This window comes from Crinia signifera, chromosome 9 (genome assembly GCF_055691185.1).
Source record: "Crinia signifera chromosome 9, ASM5569118v1, whole genome shotgun sequence".
NCBI lineage: Eukaryota > Metazoa > Chordata > Amphibia > Anura > Myobatrachidae > Crinia > Crinia signifera.
In genome coordinates, this window is record NC_139225.1 from 161,866,299 (window position 1) to 161,877,116 (window position 10,818).

The 10,818-nt window shown below is 46.8% G+C and overlaps 1 pseudogene; it reads left to right on the forward strand.

The window, feature by feature from the left end:
• Window positions 1–9,614: 9,614 nt before the first annotated feature.
• Window positions 9,615–9,752, forward strand: LOC146039978 (U2 spliceosomal RNA; annotated as a pseudogene).
• The last annotated feature ends 1,066 nt before the right edge of the window (window positions 9,753–10,818 follow it).

Genomic DNA, 10,818 nt, shown 5'->3' on the forward strand with positions numbered 1-10,818 from the left:
AACGGCGCAGAAACCTTTCCGTAGGAACCTCTGCAATGTAACCCTCTATATAAATCATTGGATCAAATGTGTTTTCTCTTCCATGATAATAGAAGCATTTCTCCTGTTTGCATTGCTGGTAATTATGTGTGATGCCTGCAAATGAACCCTTTATATTACTCGTTAATGAAATGCCAGCAATCAGATGTGCCTCACTGAGCAGGGTCTGGGCATCGCTCCCTTCCTGCCCCCAAATGCTCCATGAATCCGGAATACCAGTTACCATGACGGGACAACATAACAGTGATATCAGCGCTGGCGGCTGTGCGCGCCCGAATGGAGCCACATATGAATTGCTCTGTTGGGCGCCAACTAGAGGCCGTTGGCGTGCAAACAAATGACCCCCCCTTGAGGTGAGGAGCAGTGTTAGCCTTTTTATGTAGGATAACTTGAAGTCTAGGTTTTGCACATGGGTGAGACTGCGCATAGGCCAATCAAGCGACGGGTGCTTGCTGAGCTCCTCCCATTTGAAGATGCTGCCATGTGATTCCATGGACTTCCGATGACACTTACCAATTGGGGCATATCCTAACAACATGTCATGTGCACTGTAGGTCCTCCTGATAAGTATATTCCTGAGCATCGGGTAATGTAAGAGCCTATTGCACAATATTAAACATATGCTTTATGTATGGTAACAATGTAGTTCTAAAGTGGAGCTTTCCTGTTTTATTCCATATTATATTTATTAGTTATATTGTGCATAATTATATATGAACATTTTTCGGTATATATTTTCTTTTATTTAGACAAACTGTGATCTATGTATTATTATATACACAAGTAAAATCAGAACATCTACTGAAACATATCAAACAGATCAGTTTTCATTAGTTTGATTGCTGCTAAAAGCTGCGACCTCATTGGCTGGTATAATCCATTATCATAAATTAATAGTTTAATTGTGCCTATTTTTAAATACCCTCAAGTAATGATAGTTTCTTCCTTAGACAGGATGGAATAACACATAAAAATTTGGATGGGGCGCCTAGTTTTAATGGGCACAAACAAGGGATGGCCACTGGGGGGGGGGGTTGACCATCGGGGTGTGGTATAGAATCCCTAGAGTCGGGAATCGCAACCCCAATGGCCGGTACTATGACAGGGTGGTGGGCGCATTAAAGTGCCTTGCAAGCTCGCTGCGCTCCCCACAAGTTCTATTTTCTCTCATTGGACCCCCCAAAGGAAGAATAGTTCCTGTAGGTTGGGATCCCAACTCTTGGACATTTAACAGTCAATATTCCGATGTTGGTATACTGACCCTAAGAAGAATCCCAACTCTTAGTACATGGGTCTTCAAACTGCGGCCCCCCAGATGTTGTTAAAACAACAAATCCCAGCATGCCTGGCCACAGTTTTGCTATAAGGGAGTGTTAAAACTGTGGCAAGGCATGCTGGGATTTGTAGTTTCACAACATCTGGATGGCCACAGTTTGAAGACCCATGTCTTAGGACAGGCATGTCCAACGTTGGCCCTCCAGATGTTTTGAAACTACACATTCCAGCATGATTTGCAATAGTTTTAGCATTCTCTAATAGCAAAACTGTGGCAAAGCATGCTGGGATGTGTAGTTTCATAACATCTGGAGGGCCAACGTTGGACATGCCTGTCTTAGGAGGTCATCCGGCACCCGACCATCGATGGGCACCATCAATGGACATATTGATGGCTAAATACAATGGTAAAAAAACGCCTGCAAGGAAGCCATGGATTGTTTCACCTCCTTTGTTGATGCTCATCCTTGGTTTTCTATTAATTGAGTTGCTGGTCATCGGGTTATACTGTTCCATCGATGGCAGGATTCCATCTGGCTCTCCTTCATCGATGGTTAACGTAGTCAACACCAGTTATAAAGCACTGACGATTTTTGGAGTTGCATCGATGGTCGATGATAGGGTCAATATTAAAAAAAACAAGCCCCATTCCCCGACAACAGCCATCCCGCACATTTACTTACATGGGCATGTGGGCATCCGGGAGCAGGGCTGACAGTAGTGGTGTCTAAGGGAGCAAGTGGGTGGGTGGCAGCAGCAGCAGTGCGGCTGGGTCTCGGAGGTGCGGTCTGGAGCGGAGATTGGATACTCCAATCCTGGAATTGAAATCTCAGACAATTTTGGTGCCAAATCCTGGGATCCCGCCAATCCCGGGGTTGCCCACCCTAGTTGATGACCATACCTAATGCATGCAGAAGCAGAACTACCATCCTCGCAGAGATTCTGGTGGGAACCATAAACTAGTGCTCCTTCAGCTGCAATAATTCCACCACTGCTCTCAGCTCTACCGTATCTCTCCGTCGATACTCATTGCATGGGAAGAATTACAGAAAAATCTTCCGGACAATATATTTCTCACTTTTAATTGTTCTAACTATACGATGTTGGCTTTATTCTGTTACACGAATAGCCCTGGAAGAAAGTGAAGTTGAGGAATTACTGTATTCTTGTAGTCACAGGGAAACTCCTGAGTCAGCAGACAGATGTTGGTCCTTTTGGCATAAAAACAGCCGACACATTCAGTAGATTGAGATCCAGAAATGAATTGTAATCAATTTTCTTTTTAAGCACTGACTGGAATGTAAGCAGTTGGCTCTGTGCTTCTCTCGTATCAATAGCTGACACTGTAATTGAAAAATACTAGTTTATTGTGAACGACCCCACATTCCGTGTCCTAGGATGCGTATATAATATATATATATATATATATATATATATATATATATATATATATATATTATATACGCATATATATAAAATCTGTGCTGATGAGGAACAAATATACAGTACAGTTTGTGTTAGATTTTCGGGCCGCAAAAGTGATCATTAGCTCGGTAATAAAGAAAAACATATTTACTAAACGCCGCATGAAAGTATAAAAGTAATTGTTTGTATCACATTTCAGGAGCCCCGGGAGGACGGCGCTGCTAATTACTCAGAAAAAGCAGAACGATGAGGCCTGAACAGATTGTCTAATAATAAAGATAGAAACATTAGATACAAATTAAAAAGTGGTTTCGAAACAAAGCAATTTAAAAACCCATCCATTCTTTTATTTTCATTCAAATAATAAAAGTAACAGAATCATCTGGGAAATATCTAAACTGTACACCCAATATTGTATTTATATGTGTGCGACAGCAAATAATTATCTGGCCACGTAGTGTACAATTGAACACTACCTATGTAAAACCCAACACTTCAACATTGTATGGGGATATTGTGGTACAACGCTATGTAAGGTCAGTGAGAAGAGAAGTGGAGGGTACAGTGCTGAGTAATCTGTCAGTGAGGAGAGAGGCAGAGGGTGCAGCACTGGGTGATGTCAGCGAGGAGAGCGAGGTGAAGGGTACAATGCTGGGTGATGTCAGTAAGAAGAGAAGTGGAGGGTACAGTGCTGGGTGATGTCAGTATGAAGAGAAGTGGAGGGTACAGTGCTGAGTAATCTGTCAGTGAGGAGAGAGGCAGAGGGTGCAGTGCTGGATGATCTGTCAGTGAGGAGAGAGGTGGAGGGTACAGTGCTATGTAATCCCCCCCCCCCCCCCCCCCCGCCCCCGTTTCTCTCCAGGGGGAATAAATGGGAGAAAACTTGCTATCAGCCATTTAGTAGGTGCAGATTTTTCACCCAGATTGGCCCCGTATGTCAGTGCCAGGGTACACAACTACGATCACCGACATGTCCGTGACACTCTCCTATCTCTGTGCGCCTGTCCTTACAACTATCGTGTGCGACATAGACAAATGCGCAGTGGCAAAAATCTCTCCTCACCATACAGTATTAGGGGAGGGATGCTCGTACCTCTGCAGCTCCTTAACACCCCCCCCCCCCGCAATGATACTAATCACATATGCTCTAAAGTAGATTAGTATAGCAATGGGCAGCACTTGCGATAAGAGCTGCCTGCTGTGAAGCAGCCAGCAGAGGGTGAGCGGGCCCCCAGCGGATCCCCCTACCCAGCTGCTGGCTGCTGCTGCCTGCACCTAAAAGAGGATGTACACTGCAAGGAGGAGAAGGTCACTGGTCCGGGCAGCACAGCACTGTGCTCCCTGGACATAGGTGAGGGGGGGTTGGCGGGGGTCTGGGACACGTTAAGAAGCCCATAGGCTTCTAAGGGGTATCGCCAGCTTTTGAGGCACCGTACCCGAATCAAGGAGATGCGGTACATGTATATGATGTCGACATAGATACAAGAACGTGAAAAATTCATGTCAACCTTTTTTATGTCAAACTATTGCTTATGGTGACCTTTTGAACATAGTGACTTAAGCCATGTCAACCTTTTTCATGTGTCAAACTATGACCTGTCGGCCGATTGACTCGTAACCACTATAAGTGCCTAAAAAGGGGGGAACCCTGGGGCCAGACCTACAGTACAGTATGTTCTCACCTTATGACACAGTAAGGCTGATATTACGCAGTCCCCGCTACTTTCCCATGTACATATATATATAAATCCTCGCACTGATATTGCAGCCAGCACTTAAATACAATTGATACTTAATCCAATCGTCACACTGTGTTGGGTAGAGGACGGGACATTTTACTTACAGCTACAGTATATATCTTTCATAAATGTAATATCTAGGAATCTGCAACAGCGCCATTGTGTCTCCCAAGTCATTCGCCATTAAAATTTCATATCTTAGAAACTAAATTCACCTGTACGGGAAAGCAGAATTATATTACTGAAATGAGATAGATTCCGAAAGCTGCTGGAATATTGTAATATTCTAAAACTTTAATGCCCAGGCTGCATTTCTGTAATATCCCTTAGTAGAGTAACAGAATACGGCAATATGTCCTCATCTCTCCGTGCACAAGGCTCCGCGTAATCTGCCAGTGTCGCAGGCTCATCTCAGAGCCCATCCTATTCCCGTTGCGGCATAGAACTGATTTAATAAACTATTAGGGCCAGATGTAGCAAGCTTCAAAAAGTGATGAAGTGAAGAGTGACAAACAGTCAGCCAATCAGCTCTCACTCTGTTATCAATCCCAGCCTGTAACGTGTCAGGTAGGAGCTGATTGGTTGGCTGTTTATCACTCTCCATTTTATCACTTGTGAAGCTTCATACATCTGGGGGGGGGGATTCTCGGTACTTGTTTCCTAGCACGGCGCCACCGATTTTGATTGTATCCATCAGGTCGGAAAAAAAAAGCGATCGACCCGATTTTTACATTGCAATCAATGTAAAATGGGCCCTGAGACCCGATTTTACATTGATTTTAATGTAAAAAGCCCCCAAACCCCCCATTTTAATACCAACCCCCCCTCATGTTTTAAATGCCCCCCCCCCATTGTTAACGCCACCCCACTATTGACGCCAACCCGAAGCGTGGCGAGCGCAGCGGTACGCGTCCTCCGACCTTTTTATACCCCTACTATCCACGTCGGCCTGGAGTTGATCTTATAAAGTGTGGCGAGCGCAGCAAGCCACCGAGCCCAAAGCGTGGCGAGCACAGCGAGCCCCGCGAGGGGCCGCGGATACCTTCACAGGTATCCGCATCCCCTCGAGGGCTTCACAGGTATCCGCGTCCCCTCGCGGGCTTCACAGGTATCCGCGTCCCCTCGCGGGCTTCACAGGTATCCGCGTCCCCTCGCTGGCTTCACAGGTATCCGCGTCCCCTCGCGGGCTTCACAGGTATCCGCGTCCCCTCGCGGGCTTCACAGGTATCCGCGTCCCCTCGCGGGCTTCACAGGTATCCGCGTCCCCTCGCGGGCTTCACAGGTATCCGCGTCCCCTCGCGGGGCTCGCTGCGCTCGCCACACTTCGGGCTCAGTGGCTCGTTCCGCCCACCACACTTTATAATATCAACTCCACGCCGACGTGTATAGTAGGGGTATGATAAGGTCGGAGGACGCGTAACGCCGCCCTACGCGGGCTCGCTGCGCTCGCCACGCTTCGGGTTGGCGTCAATAGTGGGGTGGTGTTAACAATGGGGGTGGGGGCATTAAACATACTTTTTAACCATATTCAATGTGAAATGGGCCATATTGGCCCATTTCACATTGTCACCTATGTAAAATGGGGTTGATCGTGTTGATTTTCACTTTAAAAATAATTTAACATTGTTCCCTATGGGAAAATCGCGTTGATCGTGTCTGTCGCATCGCGGTCCCTTATTAGGGGCCGCGATGGACGCGATCAATGCGATTTTGTCTTTCACCGGCAAATTAGCTGGTGATTGACATAAAATCGGGTCCATTGCGTTGATTGTATGCCTTAAGTGCCTTAAACTTAAGGCATACAATCAACGAGATGGGCGCCATGCTAGGAAACAAGTACCACATTCTCTAAACTAAAAATGCGGTAAAAACCCCGTTATCCGTTTTTTACCGCATTTTTGGATGCTCTAAGCACCCCCGCTGGGTTATCGCGTCGGGGGGCATCGCCAGAAAAATCTGGCGATGCTCCATAGAAGCCTATGGGTTTCTACCGCGACCCACCGCCGCCCCGCACCGACCCACCGCTGCCCCGCACTGACCCCCCCTCACCTGTGTCCGGGCAGCACAGAGCTGTGCTGCCCGGACCTGTGACCTCCTCCCTGCACTGATCCTCTTCCGGGTGCAGGGAGGAGGAGAGCCCGGCGCAGCAGCAGTAGCAGCGCCAGGTATGGGAGGCAGGGGAGAGTTGTCCTTTGCCATAATTATCGCATATGTTACAGCATATGCAATAATTATATATACGGTGGGGGGCGATGTGCGGTGGTAAGGGGGCGCAGATGTTAGAGCACCCCCTGGTCCTTTGTGTGTACCCACTACAAAGCTGCCTAAAGTAAAATAAATATGATAGGTACTTGTTTAGTTTCACTGTGGCCGATATATCGGATGCGATATCGGGCAATATATCGGCCGATGCAATTTTTTTTACCTGTTCATAACCCCACTATCCACTACGCATGGAGCTGATTTTATATAGTGTGACGAGCACAGAAAGCCACCGAACCCGAAGCGTGGCGAACGTGGATTAGTGCACACGCCACACTATATAAAATCAACGTAGTGGATAGTAGTGGATAGTGGGTTTATAGTGGATAGTGGGGTTTAACCATGCGTAGTGGAAAGTGGGGTTATGAACAGGTAAAACATTGCATCGGATCGGCCGATATCGCATCCGATATATTGGCCGCCGTGAAACTAAACAAGTACCGATTGAGCTATTGTACAGAAGGTTATAGTACAATGTGACACCAGCCTCAGTTATTGGTATATACACATAGATTATTTACGCTATATATACTTAGCAGGCATTGCCATTGCGGTAAAATACATTGCTTTCGGAGACGCATTTGAGCAATTACAAATAGGGCTCACATATTATAAGGCTGCTAATCTCAACCTGGATTCACACTTAAATCATTGTCAGATGCTTCTCCTGTCTCTCTGCAATGGAACCATCTTCGCTTCCAGAGCTTGCACACAGCGTAATGTAAGAGTTTTACTGAAATTGGTTTACAGATACTAATAGCGTCCACGCATGGCCGGATCAAGCTATGGGTGTGCCTGGGGCACTTAAGAAGGGATGCACCGGTAGAAGGGGTGGGAGGTGGGGTATATTAGATTGTGCATCTCTCCTAGAATGACCCATTCCAACAGGGACAAGATGCTCAGTATCTGGACTTTAATCTTAATCTGTGCCTGATTAGGCTGCAGCCTAGGGTGCAAGGATTGGGAGGGGGGCACCTTGCAGATGACAGCCGAGGACCACAATACTAATGTATTCCATGCTTGCTAGCTATCACCCGTCCCGATTTACCGTGGGGGGTAATGTTATTAAGATGAGTGCCAGATGACTGTGCCAATGTAATTTACTGATGGAACAATTAGTTTATGTACAAGCAATGTCAGTAATCTGGAGTTGGCATTTTGGTTGTGATTACAGAACCGATATATTGACTGCCAGCATCCCAACTGATGGTACTTTAACTACATCACTCTCCACCGGCTCAAAAAATATAGATAGTAATACTGAGATTCTTTTTTGCAAGATGAAAAATGCTGAATGCTCTGCAACGAAGCAGCGGAACCCATTTATCAAACCTTGCAAAGAGGACGAGTAAAGTTGGGCATCTCCAAAACCAATCAGACCTCAGCTACCATATACCTTGTGCATTCCATGAAATTCTGAGCAATCATATCCTCTACAGAAGAGAAACATAAAAATGTCATCAGCCACTTAGCCAACACTATGTGCAAACCATCAGAAGCTTACAGCAAATGTAAGATAAAAAAAGAATCCATTTCTCATACAGTACGTGGATTTGCAATATCCCAATTGTGTTTACATTTCTTGCGCATAAACATATAAAGCCTTACAATCCTATGCAAGGGGTTAATGAGCAGAACACAGGCGTGACATCTGGTCTACAAATCCCCATCCTTTTCTCTATTGGGCTAATTTTATTTAAATACTACCTAAGAATCTCCGGGAAGCCCGGATCACTCTCCCGGGCCCCGGGGCTCCCTTACGTTCCATTGACTTTGGCTCACTGATAATTTACAGCAATTGAGAAGTTTAGAATCCTAACAATTCCTTAGTCCTCGATGCTTGATCAAGTTTGTCATTGTTCATCTGTTCACCGCCAACTGATAAAGCTTCACTGTCTCACCACCTGGCGCCAACATGTGTCATCAGATGTTCATAGGCCTTGCATGACTGGATAACCCATTTATCCTTCCCAGACAGGTAGCGGCCACCAGTCTCTGCCGGATGGTTTCAGTGATATGGCAACAGTCACGTACCGAAGTTATGGTGCAGTTAAAAGCAACGAGCATGCTGATTCCAATACACATTGATCTGAAGTATAGATTAATCCATCCCGCCAATTACATTACACCAAAAGGATTTTACCTACACATATATTTTTGTAATTGTCTTCATGTTTAAGTAGTACATTTAAATAATTGATTTTAGTAAATAGTTAAAGAGATTTTAATGCTTTAGAATTAGGTGTTTGTGCAAATTTCTATTTATTTTGTCTGTGATAGTTAATGGATTTGTTCTGTGTTTGCATCTGGTTATGCCTGATACCGGAACTCGAAATTGTCTAGTTATAACAATAAGTTACCCGTCTGTCACTCATCACCAATGCAGGTCCCGGTTCTTCTCTCCCCCGGTACTCCTGTCCTTTCTCTGTACTTTTCTATGGATTTCTGTTTAGAGTACTTTAAAATACAAGTGAGTGGAGAACAGGAGAAAACAAAGGAGTGGGATTTAAATATTTTTTTATGTTGATTCAACCATTAAACATGTGATTCAACTATAACAAAGGGAAAATACAAATGGCATCTAATATGTTAGGTTAAACCAGTGGTTCCCAACCTGGGGTACTTGTACTACTGGGTAAACTCTGCACATCCGGAGATGTCCATGTACCGGGCCCCAAGATTTCTGTTGCCGGCCCTGGCTGCCCCCCCACTTCCTCCTGAACTTGCACGCATATGTGAGGTTCCTCAGAGCAACCTTACATACGTGTGCACCCTCCACATCTTTCAATGGCTGGCGATGGGAATGTACGCGCCTTGCAAATGGTTGGCGGCGTACCACCATTTGCAAGGTGGGATCTGGTTGACTCTCAAGGAGTCGCTTCTCGGCCTTTTGGCTAAGATCAAGTGTAGTATCTGTTCTTATCAGTTGGGTATGGACTGGCCTCCTGGCAGAGAATAGAGAAAGGCTGGTCTGAGTAGCTGCTCTGATGGGCGGAGGGTGTGGGACCCCTCTGTTTTTTCCCGGGAGCAGTGAAAGGGCTAGCTGAGTACCTTCACCTCTGCCAGTGGTAGGAGGTGTTGTTTCCATAAACCCACTGGTAAGAGGGGGGGAGAAACACTGGGCCTAGTAGTTTGACTCTCTTGACGGGGTTCTTAGCCCCCGAAGGATGAGACAGCGAAAGGCTCAGTCTAGTATTCATTCCCAGGGAGCGGAGAAAAGCTGAGACCGAGTAGATTGGTCCAGGTTGGGCAGGATCCAGCCTGGGCACAGCGAAAAGCTCAGCCTAGTATCTTAACCCTGGGAGCGGAGAAACACTGGGACTGAGTAGATTGCTCTTCCGAAGGGGGGTGCAGTCCCTAATGGAGTCTTTCGAAAAGCCCAGTGGAGTACCCATTCCCATACCCATTCCCATGCCAGGGGCTGGAAAGTACCTGCTGGTGAGACGGAGAAACACTTGGTCGGACGCTGACTGGTCGGCTGCCTGGAGCCCGAGGCTGCACTGTGCCCCCGGGGTAACTCGGGGGTGCCTGATTTGCACTGGTGATGTCCAGCACCATGCACTGAATGGCACTTGCACCGCGCACTTCCCTCTAGGTTAGGCTACACGTCCTTACCTCGTCCTTTTGGATGGGGTAGTACCATTTTTTACACCCCCACCCCGGCCTTCTGGCTAGGGCCTCTTTCTTTTTTGATTTGCACTTTTGAGCACTTCACGTTTTTCGTTAGTTTGTCACGTTTTTTTGATTTGGGTAGTGCGGCTGTCCCTAACGGGCCTTCCGTTCCCCAAACGTGACTGGGACTCTTCACCTTTTGGGGAGAGTCCCGGTCCCCTCGAGGGCAACCCCGAGCCGCAAGGCGGAGGGAAGCCTATGCGGGTCTCTCCAAACCTTCGGGTGCGGAGGACCCACCGTCCAAAACCCTTCCGGGGGTGGAGGAAACGCGGGTCTCTCTGAGCTTCGGCGAAGAGGACCCACCGATCCCTTTTTTCCCTTCCTCGGCCTTATGGTTGAGGGGGGTTAGGGGAACCATGGGGCCTTTCTCCTTTGGGAGAGGGTCCACACGTTCGTACGGCTGCCC